Raw genomic sequence first — 25107 nt, 5'->3', positions numbered from 1 at the left:
GGGAACAGTTGGGGGAGTATTTGCTCTGGACCTGCTTCTCCCCCTGGACACCCCACTGCCTCTTCCAACCTGTTCTACTGCAGCACTTGCCTCCCTCTCAGAAGCCCTGTCTGCAGTAGGCTTAGCAACCCAGGTGGGGTCAGTCACCTCATCATCCACCAGCTCTTCCTCTGAATACTCAGTCTGCTCCTCCCTTAGACTTACTGCCCTAACAACAACCTCACTGACAGACAACTGTGTCTCATCCTCATCATTCACAAATAGCTCTTGAGACAGTAATTGGAAGTCCCCACCCTCATCACCCTGAGTCTATGAAAGGTCCAGATTTTGGGCATCAGTCACGACAAGCTCCTCACATGTCTGTGGATTGTTTTTTTCTGACTTAGGGTAGGAACCCAAGAAGAGTTCTTGGGTGTATGCCTGTTCATAATCTCTCCCTTTTTTGGAGTGACCAGGCTGGGAGGAAGGAGGTGCAGCCTGAAGATTCAGAGGTGCAGTCCCTTGGCTGGCATGAGTGGACTCCGTGGAAGACTGGGTGTTGGATAAAGTACTGGAAGCGTTATCCGCTATCCACGTCAGCACCTGATCGCACTGTTGTGCTTTTAATAATGGTCTACCACGCGGACCTGCAAAATGTGAGATGAAGCTGGGGAGCAGAGATACGCGGCGCTCAACTAATCCCTAAGCAGCAGGCACTGTTTCACCCCGCCCAAGACCTCGGACTCTGCCCACACCCTCATTCGGACGCCCACGTCCACGTCCTCGAACTCGACCCTTACACTCCAAGTCTTCATCATGTTGGATAAAGCACTTGGAGTAAATGCCACGCAAAATGCAAGTTATTTCACAGCCCCTGGTATATAGCGGATGCTCTCAGCAGGCCCAGAAAAATTTAAAAGTGTATACTGCTGTTGAATAGCGCAAATCCCCCCCCACCCTAGAGACTGGTATATAGTGTACACTCTGAACAAGCCCAGAAAATTTTAAAGTGTATACTGCTGTTGTATAGCACAAATTCACCCCCCCCCCCATCCCCCGCCAGAGACTGGTATATACTTTACGCTCTCAGCAGGGCCAAAAACATTTTCTACTGTGTATACCTCTGTTAGATAGCGTGGATTCACAACACCAACACACAGGTATATAGCGTACGCTTTGAACCCCCAAAAAACTAAAAAAAAATTAGAAATGATGGGAGTTTTGCTACTTCCTATGTGCTCTGTGTACATCCTGCCAGTAGACTGCAGAAAACTGGTAACAGTGGACAGACTACAGCCGGGATGCTTGAAAAAAATCTGTATGCACTACTGGTCCCAGCCAGACAAAATGCTGATGCACACAATGAGAGGAGTAATCCCAAAAAGGACTGTTGGGTTCTGGTAGTCAGGATCCTTGCCTAACCGCAAACTAATATTTACACTAACGCTTTCCCTGCCTAGCACTAGCAGCAGCTCTATCCCTAAGCTCATTCAGCATGGGCCTGAGGCGAGCCGCGGCCGAAAACAGTTTTAATACTCGGCGGTCACCTGATTCGGCGAGCCAGTCACTGCTGTAGACGTGTACAGGGTTGGTACGTCACAGCAGGAAGTGATAAAGCCTTCCCTGCAAGTTTAGTGGCTAAAAAAATAGCGCTAAACATGCGTGGAGGGGACATAAATGTTTTCGAGCACCATGTGGTGCTCGCTCGAGTAATCAGCACCATCGAGTATGCTACTACTCAAACGAGCATCAAGCTTGGACTAGTATGCTCGCTCATCTCTAGACCTAACACTTTGTTTGCTTAGTGCCCACCTCCTAGTGGCAGTAGCTATACCCTTGGTCTTCAGCTATGTCTCCCAATGTAATGGTCGAGAAATAAAGTTTTTTTAAATTAGGATTATAAAAATCTAAAGTAAAATAAAAAAAATCTACAAATTGGTATCACTACATCCATAAAAGTCTACTAAGGTCTCCTACAGAAAAGAAACAATAGGCAGTGGGAGAATTGCATTATTTTTGGTCCCTCCAAAAAAGAAAATTGAATGAAAAGCTATCAAAAAGTTATAGGTTCCCCAAAATGGTAGCAATGCAAACTACAGGTCACCCCACAAAAAGCGAGCCATCACACAGTCCTATCAATGGAAAAATGAAAATAATAATGAGGGTAAGATATAGCGTTAGAATGACACTTTTTCTTAAAAAGGTTTTTAATTTTTAAGCATTACTACATATAAAGAGCTGTATGAGTTTAGTATCCCTGTACTCGTACTGACCCTCAGAATAAAGACATCATTGCACCATGAAAACCGCAGAAATGACCCCTCACCCCAAAATGGTGCAGCTGTGGTGCTTTTCCCACTTCGCCCACTCAGAGATTTTTAAAAAGAACACAACTTCATGTTCCTTATGGGGACTAAAAAAATAGTAAGAATAAGTTTTTAAAATGTTACTAATTATTAAAATAAATAAAAAGTAATAAAAGTAACACCCCTTTTGCCATATTTATAATAAAATAATATAAATAATATAACAAAAATACATATTTGGTTTCGCTGCGTCCGTAAAACGCCGACCTTTCAATGTAACGCATTATCTACCTTGTACAACGAACATCATCAGAAAAAATAAAATATAATTTTGCTTCTTTGGTCGCCCCGTCTCCAAGAAAAAGAGTAATAAAAATCAATTGTATGTTTTGTAAGATGGTACTAACAGAAACTCCAGGACGTCTCGCGCAAAATGAACTTTGCACAATTATGTCAACGGAAAAATAAAAAGGTTATGGCAGTCAGAAGATGATGGCAAAAAATAACTTATAAAAATTAAATATCTTTGAAAAAAATAAAAGGAGCACAAAAAGCCTATATAAGGGCGAGCACCCACTGGCGATTGCGTTTTTCGTGCGTGAAAAACGCAGCGTTTTCCGCGCGTTTTCGCGGCTTTTTGGCGCCTTTTCCGTTAATTTCCAGTGACATTCATGGGTGCATTAAGAGAAAAATAAGGACACATATGCAACTGACAGTTCCTATGTTAAAAATTGCAACGGACCGAAAATAAAAACGCCAGTGGACAGGAACACATTCAATACTAATTGCTCTTGAGAAAAAACGCAAAACGCAAAGGAAAAAAAAATCGCCAGTGGGTAGGCGCCCTAAGTTGGCATTATAGTAATCATACTGACCCACAGAAAGTAAGATTTAGGCATTTTTGTTGCAGTTTGTACGCCGTAGATACAAGACGCGCTCAAAGATGACCGAATTTCATTTTTTTCCCATTTCCCTCCACTTACAATTTTTAGAAGGTTTATCAGTACATTATATGATATATTAAATAATACCACTGAAAACTACGACTCATCCTGCAAACAGCAAGCCCTCAGACATACATGTCAGGGATAATAATAGAGTCATGAGGTATTCAAAATGGGCAATGAAAAAACAAAAAAGGAAAAAAAGGGCTGCGTCCTTAAGGGGTTAATATGGATTTAAGATAAAGCTGCTATCTGGAGTCTCCATGTGCCGGACTGATAGTTTTACTCTTTATGTGATTTAAATGTTCCCTTAATTCTTTGAGTAGCGAATAATGAAAACAATGCGAAGATTGTCTTTGGCTGAATAAGGGAATATACAGCTGAAACCCCGACAACACAGACTCTTCTCTACATGTAGTCTCACCTGGGGGGTCATCTGTAGGGATCTCCTCCTTACACGGCTGATCCCCCCTCACATGTGTCTCTGTAGCATCAATAGGGATCGGATCTTCCTCCAGTTTCACCAGCTGTGAAATAAATATTGTAAAAGTCATCACACAGTTGGAGAAGTCGTGTGGGAGGTTTTATATGGCCAGAAAAGGTCATTAATTAGTATGAGGAGCCGGAATGACATGACAGCAGTAGTGATCTGGGCCAAATAGCTGCAGGTCTCCTGTATAACTCCAACCTGTTGCTTCTTTATTCCAACCAGAAGTCTCCAGAACCAGAAAATAGTAATAAGATGTGGAGATCTAATGTCTGCGGTCGGCTGTAATCCTGCCATCTCCAGCTTTCTCATTACACAAGTATCAATCATATAATAAGACTGAACACAAGACCTTCCCAGCCTTCCTACAGACCAGAGGGAAGATTTCATGAGACCTTCTCTCCATCTACCTGATCATCCTGTGGAAGAAGAGGACGGGGACATCTCTCCGCTGCTGTTCTCTTACTGGATCTACCTGCAGAAAACACAGACAGCCACTGAATTCATTCTCTACATAAAAATAATAATGGCCGTGTGGATTTAGTCCTGTTTATTACCTGGTGATAGGGGGGGCTGGTGGTCCTCCATCATGATGTCCTTGTACAGATCCTTGTGTCCTTCTAAATACTCCCACTCCTCCATGGAGAAATAAACAGTGACGTCCTGACACCTTATAGGAACCTGACAACACAATGATACCGTCATCACCCAGACACGTAATACCACCATAGCATTACTGTATAATGTCCCAGAATTCCCAGCAGCGTCACCTCTCCAGTCAGCAACTTAATCATCTTGTTGGTGAGTTCTAGGATCTTCTGCTCATTGATCTCCTCCAGTATCAGGGGGTGAGGTGGAGGCCCTGTGATTGGGCTCAGGGGTCTTCCCCATCCATCAGACACCGGCGCCTGACAGCCATCACTAGAAGTCTTCTTCACTACCGTGTAATCCTGTTTATGGGGAGATACATCCATAAATATCCCTGCAGACATTCCCAGAGTCCTTCATGTCTCCAGTAATGTCCAACAGTTATTAAGATTCTCTTCACATCTCTGTTCATCATCTCCGTTGTTCTACTCAGTCACAGGAGCAGAAGAACAAAATGATCAGAGTTTTAGTTCTGTTAGATGACAGACAATAATGACCCCCAACAACCTCCAATTGCCTTATAGTAGATCTGTTGGGTTTCTGTCATTCTGCCAGAACAGTACAACAGGCTCAGAGACTGACATAGATAATAATGATGGAACGTGACGTCATCCCCAGAATCTCTCACCTCTCCTGTAAGCCGGAAGAGTATCTCTAGTGTGAGGGTGAATATACTCTCCGCCATCTTGTCCCTCTTCCTCTCCATCCTTGTTGGGTCAATCAGGAATATTATTTGATATAGAAGATATCAGCCGAGGATCCTGAATGGAGAGAAGACGAGACAATGTAAGCCACTCCAAATCTCTGGATTACATTATAGGGGATTCAAGGACGGCTTTAAATAAGGGTGTATTCACATGGGCGATTTTCACTACGATTTCTGCATGTTGTGAGATGTACACAAATCGCACGTGAAAAGAGCCATTATTTTACGTGAGCGATTTTTTTTTCGGACTAAGAGTTAGAGCTAGAAAGATCGCACCACGTGCTGTGTGATGTTTATATGAGGCATTGTGAATGTTTTACTATTTTTATTTGAACAATGTGCTATATTCACACACGTGAAAATCTGATGTGCAGGTCGGTGAGTTCAGTATTGGTCTGAGTTTAATGGATCAATGTAAGTGCAGCCTAAGGGTACATGCACACAGATGCTTAAAAAATTGCGCCCGAGATCCTCGGCACTTGGCCATCCCATCCATGTGCATCCGATGTGCGGGACACCACACAGTGACAGGTACTGTTCTCAGCTGAGATTCGGACAAGAACCAGACATGCTGAAATTCATTTTTTGCCTGGACTATTCATCCAAATAAACAAAACATTCTATGTGAATTCCCCCCAATCAAATGAATGGGCGCTTTTTTTGACCCGATTTTCGCATCGATTTCTCGATCTAAAAATGGATGAAAAAAGTGTACCCTAAAGTTGATAAACACAAGAACTCGGTAAATAATAGGATTTTTACTGCAGGGTTTGATGATAACAAAATTAATATACATACATATATATTTATGTCCGTGGAAGGAAATTGAACCGGTGAGGCTATGATCACTCTGATAATACACGGCTATACTTCTGTACTGCAGCGCATCATAGCTTATCCTTGTGATCACAGACCCGGATGCCATTGACTGGCATCCATATGCCATGGCAACCCACTCGCCCTCCACGTCTACATTGTTCTCCCTTGGGGGGGGGCTTTCAAATGCCGTGATCAACATTGATTGCGTCATGTAAGGGGTTAACTGCTGGCATTGATGTTCTCACCGATCCCTGCTGCTGCAGCGGGAAGCCAGCTGGGTGGGAACATCACCCAGTGTGTAAATATAAGCCGCGGAGCAGGAAGGGGTTAACCAGGGGATTTATGACGCTATGAAGATACAACATGTTATCAGCTATTTCTTCCCCAGTGATTTGTAGGAGTCCGGCCGCTGAAGAAGGATCGGGCGGCCAAAACGTGTCCAGCGCTTCCCGCTAAATGTTACAAACAGCACATCCAGCCGGGAGCTGCGAGCCGAGAAGTTCTGGGGGATTTACTGGTTTCAGAAGACGGAAGATTCTGGAGCGCCGAGACGGCGGCTGCACCTCCCAAACCCCAGAGCATCAGTGAGCCGGCGGCCGCGAGGAACGGGGTAAGACTCCTCCGGAGCGCCGGCAGAAGCTGCTGTCCATCTGCAGCCGCTCAGCAGAAGGGGCTCCCAGGACTAAAGACCTCATGGGGGATTCTGGGGCCGCAGGAGGCAGAAAAAGGGGCATTTTGTGGGGATTTGGGGAAAGCGCTCGTTCTATCAGTTGTGTCACTTATTTATGTTCTTCTGGGGGGATTTTGTACGGATTGTAGAAAGCGAATTTGTAGTGGAGGCCGAATAATCCTGATTGTAGCTGGAGATGTTCTCTGCCTTCCGGAGGCTTCTATTCCCAGTCATGTTACAGGCCTGCCAATAGGAGGCGCTGCAGAGGCCTTGCACCATCTCCTATGTACATCCCAGACTCCCCAGAGGAGCGTTACATGGTCTCCTGCCCCTTCCCGGGGTCTCCACAAGGTGAAGCTGTGACCCCACATACCTCCACCTGCAGCCGGACAGGAGCCGTGGGGTTGTTCTGTGCTTACAGGACCTGTGATGATGTCACCGTCATGTGATCAGTGTGTGGGAGGAGACAAGGGGGTCACATGACCAGGTATCTGCGCTCAGTGGATGCAGGACTCTGCTGTGTGACCTGCAGTTTTTGTGTCCCATCAGGATGTATTCAGGGAGTGGATGGAGCAGAGCCGAGCGTGTGTGAGACGGTGGAAGAGAGACAAGCGTGTGCAAGACTGGGAAGGAGCAGAGCCGAGCGTGTGTGAGACGGAGGAGGAGACCGAGTGTGTGCAAGACGAAGGTGCAGTGTGGAGTGTGTGTGAAACAGAAGAGCCGAGCGGGTATGAAACGGAGGTTTAGAGCCAAGTGTGTGTGATACAGAGGAGCGGAGCCGAGTGCGTGTGAGATGAAGGAGCGGAGCCAAGCGAGTGTCAGGGGTGTAGAGCCGAGCATGTGCGAGACGGAGGTGCGGAGCCGAGGGTGTGCGAAACGGAGGTGCGGAACGAAGGGTGTGCGAGACGGAGGAGCGAAGCCGACCGTGTGTGAGATGGAGGAGCAGAGCCGAGTGTAAGTAATACGGAGGAGCGGAGCTGAGCGTGTGCAATATGGAGGAAGAGAGCTGTCTGTGTGTGAGACGGAGGGGCAGAGCCGAGCGTGTAATGTACATGTGGGCTGCTATATATGTGTGTATAATGTATATATTGTGGCTTGTTGGCCATGACGGTGTTGCGGTACGTTAGCCATGATGTGGAGGCTGACTGGTCGCTCGGCTCCTATGCAGGTTGCTGGTGACACTCTGTGAGGGGTTTCCTGCTGCTGTCGGCACCCATATAGATGCATGTTGGTATTTCCCTCATTCCCCCTCCTCCTCTGAGAGGTTTATTAGATGGTTTCTCCTCTGGTCAATCAGCAGGTATGGACGTTTTTTTTGGAAATGGGCCTATAAATATCCTATGTAGTAACCCATGAGCCTGGGACCAGAGTCTGGCTACCACCGAGCACCTCCACCATAAATGCACGAGGAATCCCATCTCCGAGCATCCCCTGAAACATAAGGGTGAAACTGAGGGGAAAAACTATTTATCCTAACTGGTACTAAAGGTGTTCGATGTGGAATCTTGATGGATGTCCACGTGGATAGGGCGAGATCAGCACTCCAGGGTTTTTAAGAAAATACAATTTTATTCCTCAATAACAGAACATTGCTGCAACGTTTCAATCCGCACAAGTAGGAACTTTTTCAAGCACGGTCCTTGGGTCCGGATCACTGTTTGGGATCGTGCACCTGTGAGCCTGTAAGTGCTGGATGTGCTGCTGCTTACATCTACATCAAATCTTGATGGATGTGTCCATTACATTGACCTGGTGACTGCCTTTAGTAATAGTTTTGCAGCAGTGGTCCCATCTCTCTTCTGACATATTAATTTGTAAATCTGATTCCCATTTTCGCATAAGCGGGAGCTTCCCTTCTATATTAGGATTATTCAGTAAATTATAGAGCAAGGACAGGGTTCCCTTTCTCAGGGGTTGCTTTTGCACAGTCTTTCAAGCATTGCCATTGCGGGAATTGCCCATGGCAAATTCAGTGAATGCAGAAAATGGAAAACCTGATTGACTTGATAAATTTTCACTTTAGGTGGATTAAATTTAGCTTGTAATTGGGCCAGTGTTAATATATGGGACCCCGTTACCAAATGGCGGAGGTTTGTTAGTTTATTAATCTTCCACCATTGGAAATGGACCTGGTCCAGGCTCAGTGACATTCTCACATTCGGGATAATAGGAAGCATCCTAGAGGGTCTTGTAGATAAATTATATTTGAACCGAACATTTCTCCATATTCTTAAAGAGTAGTAAGTGAGTGGACTAATGGCATATAGATTTGGGCTCATGGGACTATCTGACCATTTCAGGTTGGGAAAAGTCTGTGGGGTTATTCTAGATGAGTCCACATCAACCCATAAGCCTTGTGACAGGGATTTTAGTATCTTTAGAATAACCAATGATATTCAACACCTTCCTTATATTATCCGGGGCCTGTCTAGATGGGATGACCCCACCTGTCCTTGTGAATAAGGCTTGGAAGAAACTGGTTCAAACCGGCCTCTAGAATAGATATAAAGATTTTGAAGTCAATATTTAGCAATGAGATAGGCCTGTAGCTCTTGGGAGAGAAAAGGGCTTTATTAGCCTTAGGAATAACCGTTAAATTGGAATTTAAGAATTCTTGAGGTGGAGTGTCGCCTTTCAATAGAGTTTGGAACAAATTCTGTAAGGGCCCTGATAAAATTTCTTTATAATTCTTTTATAGTATAGAGCTGTATAGCCATCAGGGCCCAGAGCTTTCCCCAACTTTAAGTTATCAATGGCCTCACTTATTTCTTCCAAAATGACATCCCCATTTAGGTGGTCTCTTTAATCCTGAGAAAGAGTAGGTAGCGGAAGGGTTTCTAGGAAGTAAAACCCACACCCTCTATATTCCCCCTATTATCTTTATATAATGACGAGTAGTATGTTGCAAACACATTATATATCTTTTCTGGGTTAGAGGTGGTCGTGTTGCGAGGGGTGGTATATAGCTTGAAGACCAAATTCATAATCTGCCTCTCTCAATTTCGCTGGTATTAGCATATTTATAATACCTATAAACTGTGCTTTGGAGCGCTCGTTCCACCCTTTCAGACAAAAGGGAGTTCAGCTGAATCTTAATATCTCTAATTTCTTTGGTTGTGGCCCTCGAAGGATTACACTGGTTAGAGATCTGCCCTGAGATGCTGGGATCTCGAATAAGGGCTTTGTTTAGTCTCCATTTATATGTAGACCTGGGGAACTCATCATATTGGATCACCGAGAGGACCAGGTCGTGATCTGTCCACGTACGTAGGTAGTGCCTTGATGTTACAAGTACCAGCAGAAGGGATTTGGACATCAATATGTAGTTTAATCTAGAATAAGCCTGGCTAGCTGATAAAAAGGTGTAACCCATCTTGCTACCATCTATCTCCCTCCAGCTATCAGCTAGCGGCAATAGGGATGGCTTGATCCCCTATTCCCTTCGCTAAAGAATTGAGAATCTATCTGGGTTACTATTAGACCTGTCCAGGGTTGAAGAGAAAGGAAAATGAAAGCCTCCTGCCCATAAGATTTTATGTTTAGAGAATTTAAATAGCTTATGGGTAATCACCTGGATGGTGGGTACGGGATTTTCTGAGGGAGCATAGATATTGACTATGGCCATCGGTTGGGTATAGAGTTTGCTAAGCAGAATACAAAATCTACCTTCCTGATCAATATCCGTCTCTTCTACTTGAAAAGGAAAAGAGTTGTGTAGCAAGGTGAGTACTCCCCTGTGCTTTTCAGGTGCAGTTGCCATATAATATCTTAAGTAGGGTCTCCTGAAGACAAATTATACCAGGTTTGTGTTTGAAATACGACAGGAAAGCCATTTTTCTTTTGTTGGGAGAATTAAACCCCCTTGCATTATGGGAAATTATAAATACCATTGGACGTCTTATATACAACGTTCTACTTTTCTTCCCACAAGATCTCCTGGCAATGCTGAAATAGTTTGTCTACCACACTTATTGTAAAATTGAGGATCTAAAACTCTGAAAAGACAAAAAAACAAACAAACCAACACGATACCCACCTCCCAAACCCCTCATGGAGGAACATCACAGATGAAACAGAATATAAACCAGAAACGGTCCTAAGGCCACAGTAGTCAAGATTAGAAGCAACGCTCCTTGAAAGAGGGTCGCCAATCATTGAGGGTTAGGGCAGCTACCCATCCTTCTCGGATTCACATTTCTGTTTTTATAGCTATCACATTTCAACAATCTGTTACCATACATCGATCAGCCCTGGTAAATTAGTCTACAAACTCTGTATCTCCTCCACTACCCTCATAGTGACAGTGTTATATTGCTGCCTCGGTAGTGATATACTCAGCAACTCTTATATCCACCTTTCTCTCAAACGCTCACAATTCCATACCTATTTAGAAGAAGGAAAAAGAAAAGCCATAAATCACTGGTCTTTTTATAAGGAGCTAGAAAGTCCCGCACCAGAATCTTGAGGGAAAGGCCTTGTCGAGCCCCTTGGGGGTCGGGGCCCACTCCAGGTCCTTCCAGGACGGGGATATGAAGAACCAGTCTCCCTTGACTTCTCCACCTGAATATGCGCTCTCTCAAGGGCTCCAAACACCTCCTCTATGGACTTGACAGTATATGCCCTGCTATGATGCTGAAAATGGAGAGCAAATGGAAACCCCCATTTGTATTTCATGTTGACTAAACTCAGAGCCTGCATAATTGGCCAGAAGGCTCTTCGCTCGGTCAAGGTTGATGAGGCCACATCTGCATACAGCTGAACGGAGGTGGGCAGTCCTAGTAACGTAGACAGATTTCTGGCAACCGACAACAGCTGATCTCCGACTTCATAATAGTGCAATTTAAGGACCACATCTCTTGGGAGATCCGGATTAGGTTGATTGTCGTTTTTCTTAGAGCTATAATGGACTCAGGCAGACCTCTAATGCGTATATTAGAGCGACAAGACCTGTTCTCTAAGTCCTCATATTTAGACTCCAGTAGCTCTATTTTCGCTTCTAGGTCAGCCACATGGTTGCAGTCTGCTTCGATGGTGTCCACAATGTTGTCGTTTTTTTTTTCCAACTCATCCGTCTTCTGGCCTAAATCCCAGATTTGCTCTGAGAATTCCTTAATGGCAGCTGAGAGTTCAGATTTAAAGATCGCTTTCATCTGATCCAGCATAGAGGACTGGTCAAAGTGAATGGAATCAGTATCCAAAATCGGCCTTTCCTGTGATCTTGGTGATGAGGCCTCTGTCGCTGATGAAGTTTGGGGATTCGTTGGGGAGGGAGGGTCAGTTTGAGATTATGAATAGAGATGAGCGAGCACCAAAATGCTCGGGTGCTCGTTACTCGAGTCGAACTTTCCGCGATGCTCGAGGGTTCGTTTCGAGTAACGAACCCCATTGAAGTCAATGGGCGACTCGAACATTTTTGTATATCGCCGATGCCCGCTAAGGTTTTCATTTGTGAAAATCTGGGAAATTCAAGAAAGTGATGGGAATGACACAGAAACGGATAGGGCAGGCGAGGGGCTACATGTTGGGCTGCATCTCAAGTTCCCAGGTCCCACTATTAAGCCACAATAGCGGCAAGAGTGCCCCCCCCTCCCGACAATTTTTACTTCTGAAAAACCCTCATTAGCAAGGCATACCTTAGCTAAGCACCACACTACCTCCAACCAAGCACAATCACTGCCTGCATGACACTCCGCTGCCACTTCTCCTGGGTTACATGCTGCCCAACCCCCCTGCACAACCCAGTGTCCACAGCGCACACCAAAGTGTCCCTGCGCAGCCTTCAGCTGCCCTCATGCCACACGCTGGCCTCATAGCCACACCACCCTCATGTCTATTTATAAGTGCGTCTGCCATGAGGAGGAACCGGAGGCACACACTGCAGAGGGTTGGCAGGGCCAGGCAGCGACCCTCTTTAAAAGGGGCGGGGCGATAGCCCACAATGCTGTACAGAAGCAATGAGAACTCCAATCCTGTGCCACCTCTGTCAGGAGCTGCAAACGTGGGCATAGCAATGGGGAATCCATGTGCCACACAGTATTCATTCTGTCAAGGTGTCGCATAGCTCAATCCACACTGCAAGGGGAAAGCCGTCAGCGCTCTGCCCCCTACCCAAGTCAGTCAGTGCCTTTGTGCCAGACAGGTCAAACACCGCAATGGGAACTAAGTTTGCACCAACAGCATAGGTGGGTCCTAGGAAACCCAAGACATGAACAAAAAATTGATCTGAGCGGCCAAACATGGCAGAGTTGCACCGCGCCCACGGCATAGGCCTCGGCCCACAGATTCAGCAATCCTAGGCTGGAAGCGGACTTTCCCTGCACCCAGGACATAGGCCTCTGCACAAACCCTCAGCAATCGCGTGCCTACAGTGGACTCCAATGCTAGCGTAGCTGTGCACGTCTCATTAGCGCTGTATTGCTCCTGTAGTTTGTCCAAATGCAGTGCCCCGGATAGTAGAGCTAATGTCAGATTAAATACAGCTGGGCTTCGGCCCACACTGCATGCCCCAGTCCGACCGGGGTTCTTTATAAGTAGACACAGGCAGGTACAACTCCGTGTGGACCGACAGCATGGGTGGGTCCCAGGAAGCCACCGGCGTTACATAAATAAATCCCATTGCATTGCCCAGCACAGCTGAGGTAACATCAGATTAAATGCAGGTGGGCTTCGGCCCACACTGCATGCCCCAGTCTGACCAGGGTTTTTAATACATAGACACAGGCAGGTACAAATCCCTAATGTGAAGTCCGTGTGGACCCAAAGCATGGGTGGCTCCCTGGAACCCACCGGCGGTACATAAATGTATCCCATTGCAGTGCCCTGCTCAGCAGAGCTAACGTCAGATACAATACAGGTGGGCTTCGGCCCACAGTGCATGCCCCAGTCAGACTGGTAATATGCACCTTAACAGTAACTGCGTTGGTGGGACTGTGGTGGCAACTGCGGACCTAGTAGCGCGGTTTTATTTAGTTTGTTTTCGGAATGTGGCCAGGATTAAGTGGGCTGTGGCGGGGGGATGGTGGGGGAGCTTTCTCGTTGTGTCATTAAAGGTGAAATTCTTGGACTGCCACCAGACGGACCAATGCAAAGGTATTTGCCAAGAATGTTTTCATTGTTGGAGGAGGAGGGGGATGTTTTTGAGGCACTACGTGTCCTCTCCACGTGTCCGTGGTTATATGCACCTTAACAGTAACCGCGTTGGTGGGAATGTGGTGGCGACTGCGGACCTAGTAGCGCGGTTTTATTTAGTTGGTTTTCGGAATGTGGCCAGGATTAAGTGGGCCGTGGCGGGGGGATGGTGGGGGGGCTCTCTTGTTGTGTCGTTAAAGGTGAAATTCTTGGACTGCCACCAGACGGACCAATGCAAAGGTATTTGCCAAGAATGTTTTCATTGTTGGAGGAGGAGGGGGATGTTTTTGAGGCACTACGTGTCCTCTCCACGTGTCCGTGGTTATATGCACCTTAACAGTAACCGCGTTGGTGGGAAATAGCCTCGCCGCCATCATGTCTTTAGGAAGCCTCCGTTTCCACACCCCAGTGACATAGCATTAGCAGCGGTATAGGCAGAGCCCAGAATTAGTAACATTTCAGCCGTAGCATTAGGGACAGGCCCCAGTAACATATCACTAGCAGCAGTATAGGGGGAGAATAGTATTAGTTCCATTTCAGTAATAGTAGCACTCAAGACAGGCCTAAGTAACAATTCCGAAGCAGCAGTATAGGGGGAGCACAGTCTTAGTTCCATTTCAGTAATAGTAGCACTCAAGACAGGCCCCAGTAACAATTCCGAAGCGGCAGTATAGGGGGAGCGCAGTATTAGTTCCATTTCAGTAGTAGTAGCAGTCAAGACAGGCCACAGTAACATTCCCATTGCAGTAGTTTAGGGAGATAACAGTCTCTTTCACATTTCAGTAGTTGCAGTATAGACAAGGCCCCAGTTATATTTATGTAGCAAAAGTGTAGGCCCACGCCACACACCTTGCTGTACCATGAGTGCAGGCGAAGCCCATAAAAATTACTAGGATTACACTGTAGGCAAGGTCCCAAAAAAATTGGTGTACCAACAGTACAAATGTACCTCAGAAAAATTGCCCATGCCCAACCAAGAGGTCAGGTGAAACCCATTAATAGCTTTGGTTACTGTGGCTTAATTTATAACTAGGCCTGGAGGCAGCCCAGTTAAAATAAAAATTGGTTCAGGTGCAAGTTTCAACGCTTTAATGAGAATTGAAACGTATAAACATTGTTTACAAAAGTAATATGACTGAGCCTTGTGGGCCTAAGAAAAATTGCCCGTTCGGCGTGATTACGTGAGGTTTCAGGAGGAGGATGAATATAATACACAGATTGATGAAGCTAAAAGGTCCCCGTTTTTTAGGGTGATAGAGAACGATGCTTCCATCCGCGGGTGCAGCCTACGTATTGTTTAGGTACCGCTGCTGTCCGCTGGTGGAGAAGAGAAGTCTGGGGAAATCCAGGCTTTGTTCATCTTTATGAGTGTAAGCCTGTCGGCACTGTCAGTTGACAGGCGGGTACGCGTATCCGTGATGATTCCCCCAGCCGCACTAAACACCCTCTCTGACAAGACGCTAGCCGCAGGACAAGCAAGCACCTCCAAGGCATACAGCGCGAGTTCAGGCCACGTGTCCAGCTTCAACACCCAGTAGTTGTAGGAAGCAGAGGCGTCACGGAGGACGGTCGTGCGATCGGCTACGTACCCCCTCACTATCCTTTTACAGTGCTCCCGCCGACTTAGCCTTGACTGTGGAGCGGTGACACAGTCTTGCTGGGGAGCCAGAAAGCTGGCAAAGGCCTTGGAGAGTGTTCCCTGCCTGCGCTGTACATGCTGCCTGATCTCCGTGCCTCCCCTGCTACCTGGCTCTCGGAACTGCGCCTTCTGCCACTAGCGCTGTCGGATGGGAATTTTACCATCAGAATGTCTGCCAGGGTCCTGTGGTATAGCATCACTCTCAAACCCCTTTCCTCTTCGGGTATGAGAGTGGAAAGGTTCTCCTTATACCGTGGGTCGAGCAGTGTGTACACCCAGTAATCCGTAGTGGCCAGAATGCGTGTAACGCGAGGGTCACGAGAAAGGCATCCTAACATGAAGTCAGCCATGTGTGCCAGGGTACCTGTACGCAACACATGGCTGTCCTCACTAGGAAGATCACTTTCAGGATCCGCCTCCTCCTCCTCCTCAGGCCATACACGCTGAAAGGATGACAGGCAAGCAGCATGGGTACCCTCAGCATTGGGCCAAGCTGTCTCTTCCCCCTCCTCATGCTCCTCCCCCTCCTCCTCAATGCGCTGAGATATATACATGAGGGTGCTCTGACTATCCAGCGACATACTGTCTTCTCCCGCCTCAGTTTCCGAGCGCAAAGCATCTGCCTTTATCCTTTGCAGGGAACTTCTCAAGAGGCATAGCAGGGGAATGGTGACGCTAATGATTGCAGCATCGCCGCTCACCATCTGGGTAGACTCCTCAAAGTTTCCAAGGACCTGGCAGATGGCTGCCAACCAGGCCCACTCTTCTGTAAAGAATTGAGGAGGCTGACTCCCACTACGCCGCCCATGTTGGAGTTGGTATTCCACTATAGCTCTACGCTGCACATAGAGCCTGGCCAACATGTGGAGCGTAGAGTTCCACTGTGTGGGCACGTCGCATAGCAGTCGGTGCACTGGCAGATTAAACCGATGTTGCAGGGTCCGCAGGGTGCCAGCGTCCATGTTGGACTTGCGGAAATGTGCTCTGACCCGGCGCACCTTTCCGAGCAGGTCTGACAAGCGTGGGTAACTTTTCAGAAACCGCTGAACCACCAAATTAAAGACGTGGGCCAGGCATGGCACGTGTGTGAGGCTGCCGAGCTGCAGAGCCGCCACCAGCTTACGGCCGTTGTCACACACGACCATGCCCGGTTGGAGGCTCAGCGGCGCAAGCCAGTGGTCGGTCTGCTCTGTCAGACCCTGCAGCAGTTCGTGGGCCGTGTGCCTCTTCTCTCCTAAGCTGAGTAGTTTCAGCACGGCCTGCTGACGCTTGGCCACCGCTGTGCTGCCACGCCGCGCGACACCGACTGCTGGCGACGTGCTGCTGCTGACACATCTTGATTGCGAGACAGAGGTTGCGTAGGAGGAGTGTGGTTTAGTGGAGGAAGCATACACCGCCGCAGATACCAGCACCGAGCTGGGGCCCGCAATTCTGGGGGTGGGTAGGACGTGAGCGGTCCCAGGCTCTGACTCGGTCCCAGCCTCCACTAAATTCACCCAATGTGCCGTCAGGGAGATATAGTGGCCCTGCCCGCCTGTGCTTGTCCACTTGTCCTTTGTTAAGTGGACCTTGGCAGTAACCGCATTGGTGAGGGCGCGTTCAATGTTGCGGGAGACGTGGTCGTGCAGGGCTGGGACTGCACATCGGGAAAAGTAGTGGCGACTGAGAACCGAGTAGCGCGGGGCCGCCGCCGCCATCATGTTTTTGAAAGCCTCCGTTTCCACAAGCCTATATGGCAGCATCTCCAGGCTGATCAATTTGGCTATGTGCACGTTTAACGCTTGAGCGTGCGGGTGCGTGGCGGCGTACTTGCGCTTGCGCTCAAACAGTTGCGATAGCGACGGCTGGACGCTGCGCTGAGAGACATTGCTGGATGGGGCCGAGGACAGCGGAGGTAAGCGTGTGGGTGCAGCCTGGGAGACGGTCGTGCTTGTGTCCTGAGAGGGGGTTGGATCTCAGTGGCAGGTTGGGGCACAGGGGGAGAGGCAGTGGTGCAAACCAGAGGCGATGAACGGCCTTCATCCCACCTTGTGGGGTGCTTGGCCATCATATGCCTGTGCATGCTGGTGGTGCTGAGGCTGGTGGTGGTGGCTCCCCGGCTGATCTTGGCGCGACAAACCTTGCACACCACAGTTCGTTGGTTGTTTGCACTCTCAGTGAAAAACTGCCACACCTTTGAGCACCTCGGCCTATGCAGGGTGGCATGGCGCGAGAGGGCGCTTTGGGAAACAGTTGGTGGATTATTCGGTCTGGCCCTGCCTCTTCCAACCTGCCCTACTGCTGCACTTGCCTCCCCCTCTGAAGACCTGTCCTCAGTAGGCTTAGCAAACCAGGTGGGGTCAGTCACCTCATCGTCCAGCTGCTCTTCCTCCGAATCCTCTGTGCGCTCCTCCCTCGGACTTACTGCCCTTACTTATACCTCACTGATAGACAACTGTGTCTCATCGTCATCGTCCTCCTCACCCACTGAAAGCCTCATCCCCCGGACCCCGGGAACTTTCCAAAGGTTGGGCATCGGTCACGACAAACTCCTCCGGTGGGAGAGGAACCATTGCTGCCCAATCTCGGCAGGGGCCCGAGAACAGTTTCTGGGAGTCTGCCTGCTCCTCAGAATGTGTCATTTTCATGGAGTGAGGAGGCTGGGAGGAAGGAGGAGCAGCAGCCAGAGGATTCAGAGTTGCAGCTGTGGACGGCGTAGAAGACTGGGTGGTCGATAGATTGCTGGATGCACTTTCTGCCATCCACGACAGGACCTGCTCACACTGCTCAGTTTCTAATAAAGGTCTACCGCGTGGACCCATTAATTGTGAGCTGAATCTGGGGTCCCCAGAAACTTGCCTCTCTCCTAATCCCGCAGCAGTCGGCTGCGATACACCTGGATCAGGAGCTCGGCCTGTGCCCACACCCTGACTTGGGCCTCCGCGTCCTCGCCCCCGTCCATGTCCTCTAGGCCTACCCCTACCCCTCAGCATGGTGTATTACAAGTAGAGCAGAAACAGAACGCTGTAATTAAATGTGCCGCTTACTGGCCTGTGGTTGGAGGCTGACTTCGCGTACGGAACGCACAGCAGAGCCAGGAAACAATTATGCGCAAGGCTGGGTATTAATCACCGACTACTCCCCCCAGCAAAGACGCAGTAAACTGAAGACAGTGACAGGCAGGCCAAATATAGTATATTTTTAAACTTTTTGGGAAAAAGACCACTGCCTCTGATATACACTGTATTTCGATTTCCCTGTTGGAGGCTGACTGTGGTTACTGAAAGCCCAGTGCAGCCAGGAACAATTATGCGCAAGGCTGGGTATTAATCAGCGACTACTACCCCCAGCAGACACGTGACAGGCAGGCCAAATATAGTATATTTTTCAACTTTTTGGGAAAAAGCCCACTGCCTATATAGCCAGTATACCTCTTTCCCTGCCTCACTAGTACTGCCCCTATACTCTGTAAAATGACTGCAGACTGAGGACGCTATGGTCTGCACGCCCGATATACAAAAAAAAATAAAATTGTGCAACACTGCTAAAAGCAGCCTGCACAACAGTACTGCACACGGTCAGATGTGGCCCTAAGAAGGACCGTTGGGGTTCTTGAAGACGAATATAACACCTAACACTCTCCCTATAGCAGCTACAGCAAGACAGCACTTTCCCTGATCTCTGTCAGCATGCATCTGTGGCGAGCCGCGGGCGGGGCAGATTTAAATACTCGGGTGTCATCTGATCTCCCCAGCCACTCACTGCAGGGGGGTGGGATAGGGCTGGAATGTCACAGGAGGAAGTTGTAATGCCTTCCCTGTGTTTCTATTGGCCAGAAAAGCCACGTGGTGCTCGTCTCGATTAACGAGCATCTCGAACACCCTAATACTCGAACGAGTACGCTCGCTCATCTCTAATTATGAAGCAAACATGCTTGCTAGAGTAGCTCTAGAAGGGGTCTGAGAGAGCTGTGATGATTTGACTTTGGTTTTGACCATTGTTGTATAAAGTTCCAAATGTATGCCAAAGGGTGCTAAATTATGTTGAGTAGGTTGTTATTGCATATTAAAGTGCAAAAATCCAGAAGGAGCAGGAATTAGGGATGCATTCTCCAATCCATCCTTTACTGCACAAACACCCTGAAAAACGTATATTTTATTATATTAACAGTGGAGCTGAAAAACTGCCATTCCCAGGAAGGGCAGCAGGAGGCAGCAGAGTTCCATGGAACTCAATAGAGGGCTTTAGATAGCTTGTGATGAGAATTTACAGTCCAGCACGTATCTCATGATTTACAGTCCAGCACCCCTATATCAAGGCAAACCTGCTGCACTGTCTCTTTATGGTGGCAATGGGGTTATTGCAAGAGCCCTGCTTCTCCAGCCCTTTATGTACCCCGTCCGCAGGAGCTGGGGAAGGTTCCTCTACCCTCCTCCAGAGCCTCCCTGGGTCCCAGTCTCCCATGCTTTCTCGGGCCTGCTCTACTGGGGGTCTCCCTCAGGTCACCTCAGGAGCTTTGATGTGTCCCTGGCAAGCCCCTTATCTTTGGGCAGGGGGTGCTGTGACCTTTAAAAAGCGGTGTTTCTCTTAATTACTGTGCCCGGGCACCGTCCTGCCAAGCTTTGCGGCTCTCCCACCACCAGCAGCTGCCCCAGTGACCCCCTCACCTCCCTTCTGCCGGCGTCTCTTTACCAATCCTCCGGGCAGCGGCACCCCTGCTGTCACCTGCCAGATCGCGGGTCTCTCTACTCTGGCGGTCGTAGGATCTGACCGCTGCCGGGCCTCCGTCTGCACTTCAGCCCGGTGGCGCCCCGAACTCCAGGCTGTGGCTTCTGTGCACGTAGGCTGCACTTCTCGCCAGTACCCACGGGTCTGTGAAAGTTTTATCCTGTGCAGGGAGGCCAGAGAAAACACCATTAATACCCTTTCATTAATTGGCAGGGTCTACCTACCGTAACACATCAGAACAGGTAAGAATCAATAGGCATCTGTCACCCCCCTTCCCGATCAGGAATGGAACAAGACAGGGGTGCCCCTTATCACTTTATCTATATATATATATATATATATATATATATATATTATTGATGGAATCCTTGGCCAATGCCCTCAGACGTAATGCTTCGGTCAAATGAGTAACAATAGGGAAACAGGAGCATAAGCGATGACTTATGATGAAGCATCTCTGGACGCATGTGCCATGGTTAATTGCATCTGCTGCATCACGGGACCTTTTTATTTATCACGTGACTGATGCAAAGCATTATGGGCACGTTGATCATGTGACTGATGCAAAGCATTATGGGCACACGCACGTGCTCACTAGACAAGTGGGGACGCGCTGTTGGAGGAGCCGCACATTGAGACAATCCCAGACCAGGTGAAGCTAATCATAGGAGTTGATTGCAATTCTGGACCTGCATCTCTGATTTGTTGATGTTTGTGGGTAATTTGTATAAAATGTGCAGGTGTATGTCTTGCTTTTATGCTTGAAAATGACTCCTTTGCAGTCGAAACGTTGCATGTAAACTATGGAGTAAAGGAACGTTTTATTTGCACCTTCTATGCTGTCACCGCTACGTATTTTCTGTGGATGAAGTGGACCCTGGGATCGGAGCCTTTGGTGACTGGGCATCATAAACCTGTCCTACCATATTATGGTGAGGAAGCTGTGATGCTGGCAAACTTCTGTTTATTGTTCCCAAATCCTAGAATAGGCCTTTCTGTGATTTTACAGGAATTTGCTACATACAGCATCAACACACAAAAGCCAGAACTAATAAATATATCTATTCCCCCAGATTAACCGAACACCTCCAAGAATTATTCCCCTTTCAGTGGAAGAGCTCCTCCCTGAAATATTTGCGAATTCAGATTTCAACAAACCCTAAATTATAAACCCCTTATACAGACTTTAGAGTCAGAACTCAAAGCATGGCAAAAACTTCTGCCCTCCTGATTTGGAAGAATTAATGCACTCAAAATGCATAGTCGGCCCACAATCACATTTTTCAGTAAGCTATGGGTGAAGATGGAACAAGATCTAAATATTTTTCAGATACAAGGGGCTTTCTGGATTCCTCAGGGACTTCCCTTTCATTCCACCCAAAAATGACTTCCCACCAGGTGCGAGATGTCATGGGCCCAGGGGTGTGAGATTCTTCTTGAAGTTAAGGTTGACTCTAATCTACCAACTGGATCTTGGTCCAATATTTTCAACTATGCAGTTATATCAACACCTTAACCCCAAGATCATATTTAACAGTAGATCTTACCCCTTTTGAGAAGCTATGTATCGCCCCTGTTGCACCTACATATGCAATTGCTACAATATGAACAGACTGAGAGCTTTGAACTTAGCTGGGTGGGGAAGTAGGTGAGAGAGCATTGGATAGGTCTTTTTCTGGAGAGCTCTGGTCTAAATCCTATATACTGTCCCTTAAAATGACTGTATAAAGTAGGCTACAAGAGGTGAACTTTAAAATAGTCTCACAATTGTACAGAACCCAACCAAACTACACAAAATGTTTCCCTCTGCATCAGAAGAATGCTGGAGGTACTTGTCAGGCTCTGGTTCGATGTTGCACATTTGGTGGCAGTGTCCGCTTATAGCTCCCTTATGGAAGGACATCTCTAGGTTATATTGGGCGGTATGTAAAACCTCAATTGATATCACCCCAGAGATGGCACTTTTGTCCATGTTCCCAGGATCAATATCTAAAAATAAAAAAGGATTGTTGAGACATTTTATCATGGCAATGTGACAAATCATTCCAGATACTCAAAACGAAGTAATGCTGGGAATAGCATGGGTAGAAGCAATTGCTGCCATAAAGCATATGGAGCAACTAAGATGCTCTGATCTTGAAAAGGAATGTACAAATTTCTACACCACCTGGGTAGTATGGATAGGTGTTCAAGACTCACCATTAGAGATGAGCAAGCGTACTCGTCTGAGCTTGATACTCGTTCGAGTATTAGGGTGTTCGAGATGCTCGTTACTAGAGGCGAGCACCACGCGATGTTCGAGTTACTTTCACTTTCATCTCTGAGACATTAGCGCGCTTTTCTGGCCAATAGAAAAGACATGGAAGGCATTACAACTTCCTCCTGTGATGTTCCAGCCCTATACCACGCCCCTGCAGTGAGTTGCTGGGGAGATCAGGTGACACCCGAGTATTAAAATCTGCCCCGCCCGCGGCTCGCCACAGATGCATTCTGACAGAGATCAGGGAAAGTGCTGCTGATGCTGCTGCTGCTATAGGGAAAGCGTTAGGAGTCATATTAGGCTTCAAGAACCCCAACGGTCCTTCTTAGGGCCACATCTGACCGTGTGTAGTACTGTTGAGGCTGCTGTGAGCAGTGTTGCACATTTTTTTTCGTATATCGGGCATGCAGAGCATTGCGTCCTCAGTCTGCAGTCATTGTACAGAGTATAGGGCCAGTACTGGTGAGGCAGGGACAGTGGTACAAGGAAAGAGATATACAGGCTATATAGGCAGTGGGCTTTTTCAAAAAAATTGGGGAAAAATACTATATTTGGGCTGCCTGTGACCGTCTTCAGTGTACTGCGTGTCTGCTGGGGATAGTAGACCTAATTAATACGCAGCTAAGCGTTACAGCAGGCTTGTGCAAAATTGTTTCCTGGCTCTGCTGTCTCCGTTACATCACCACCGTCATCCCGCCAGAGGGAAACAGTATACATAATATACGTTGCCTACAGTATCTGTCTGCTGTATCTGCTCAGCATTTAAAAAAATAGAAGCAAAATACTTGAGGCCTACTACTGGCCTTTGGCCACTTGACTGCTTCTGCGCTGTGAATTCCACTAGCTCAGTCATACGCACCTACGTCTCAGTGCAGACGTGCGCAAAATTGTTTCCTAGCTCTGCTGTTTCCGTTACATCACCGCCGTCATCCCGCCAGAGGGAAACACTATACATAATATACGCTGCCTACAGTATCTGTCTGCTGTATCAGCTCAGCACTTAAAAAAATTGAAGCAAAATACTCAAGGCCTACTAGTGGCCTTTGGCTACTTGACTGCTTCTGCGCTGTGAATTCCACTAGCTCAGTCATACGTACCTACGTCTCAGTGCAGGCGTGCGCAAAATTGTTTCCTGGCTCTGCTGTGCGTTCCGTAAGTGAAGTCAGCCTCCAACCACAGGCCAATAAGCGGCACATTTAATTACAGCGTTCTGTTTCTGCTCTACTCGTAATACACCATGCTGAGGGGTAGGGGTAGGCCTAGAGGACGTGGACGCGGGCGAGGACGCGGAGGCCCAAGTCAGGGTGTGGGCACAGGCCGAGCTCCTGATCCCGGTGTATCGCAGCCGACTGCTGCGGGATTAGGAGAGAGGCAAATTTCAGGGGTCCCCAGATTCATCTCACAATTAATGGGTCCACGCAGTAGACCTTTATTAGAAAATGAGCAGTGTGAGCAGGTCCTGTCGTGGATGGCAGAAAGTGCATCCAGCAATCTATCGACCACCCAGACTTCTACGCCGTCCACTGCTGCAACTCTGAATTCTCTGGCTGCTGCTCCTCCTTCCTCCCAGCCTTCTCACTCCATTACAATGACACATTCTGAGGAGCAGGCAGACTCCCAGGAACTGTTCTCAGGCCCCTGCCCAGAATGGGCAGCAATGGTTCCTCTCCCACCGGAGGAGTTTGTTGTGACCGATGCCCAACCTTTGGAAAGTTCCCGGGGTCCGGGGGATGAGGCTGGGGACTTTCGGCAACTGTCTCAAGAGCTTTCAGTGGGTGAGGAGGACGAAGACGATGAGACACAGTTGTCTATCAGTGAGGTAGTAGTAAGGGCAGTAAGTCCGAGGGAAGAGCGCACAGAGGATTCAGAGAAAGAGCAGCTGGACGATGAGGTGACTGACCCCACCTGGTTTGCTAAGCCTACTGAGGACAGGTCTTCAGAGGGGGAGGCAAGTGCAGCAGCAGGGCAGGTTGGAAGAGGCAGTGCGGTGGCCAGGGGTAGAGGCAGGGCCAGACCGAATAATCCACCAACTGTATCCCAAAGCGCCCCCTCGCGCCATGCCACCCTGCAGAGGCCGAGGTGCTCAAAGGTGTGGCAGTTTTTCACTGAGAGTGCAGACAACCGACGAACTGTGGTGTGCAAGGTTTGTCGCGCCAAGATCAGCCGGGGAGCCACCACCACCAGCCTTACCACCACCAGCATGCGCAGACATATGATGGCCAAGCACCCCACAAGGTGGGACGAAGGCCGTTCACCGCCTCCGGTTTGCACCACTGCCTCTCCCCCTGTGCCCCAACCTGCCACTGAGATCCAACCCCCCTCTCAGGACACAGGCACTACCGTCTCCAGGCCTGCACTCACACCCTCACCTCCGCTGTCCTCGGCCCCATCCAGCAATGTCTCTCAGCGCAGCGTCCAGCCGTCGCTAGCGCAACTATTTGAGCGCAAGTGCAAGTATGCCGCCACGCACCCGCACGCTCAAGCGCTAAACGTGCACATTGCCAAATTGATCAGGCTGCAGATGCTGCCGTATAGGCTTGTGGAAACGGAGGCTTTCAAAAGCATGATGGCAGCGGCGGCCCCGCGCTACTCGGTTCCCAGTTGCCACTACTTTTCCCGATGTGCCGTCCCAGTCCTGCACGACCACGTCTCCCGCAACATTGTACGCGCCCTCACCAACGCGGTTACTGGGAAGGTCCACTTAACAAAGGACACGTGGACAAGCACAGGCGGGCAGGGCCACTATATCTCCCTGACGGCACATTGGGTGAATTTAGTGGAGGCTGGGACCGAGTCAGAGCCTGGGACCGCTCA

At 48.3% G+C, this 25107-nt stretch overlaps 1 protein-coding gene and 1 pseudogene across 1 annotated transcript in view; both read right to left on the bottom strand.

Annotated features, from left to right (window-relative positions):
- Positions 1–25107, bottom strand: part of LOC136624365 (zinc finger protein 83-like) — a 179900-nt pseudogene that overhangs the window by 23333 nt on the left and 131460 nt on the right.
- LOC136626716 (zinc finger protein 27-like) overlaps positions 1–25107 on the bottom strand; it is a 659137-nt gene that overhangs the window by 508683 nt on the left and 125347 nt on the right. The window lies entirely within an intron of this gene.

The sequence above is a fragment of the Eleutherodactylus coqui genome, chromosome 4, assembly GCF_035609145.1.
Source record: "Eleutherodactylus coqui strain aEleCoq1 chromosome 4, aEleCoq1.hap1, whole genome shotgun sequence".
Lineage (NCBI taxonomy): Eukaryota > Metazoa > Chordata > Amphibia > Anura > Eleutherodactylidae > Eleutherodactylus > Eleutherodactylus coqui.
The sequence above is the reverse complement of the archived record's forward strand: the minus strand, read 5'-3'. Positions and strand labels throughout refer to the sequence as shown.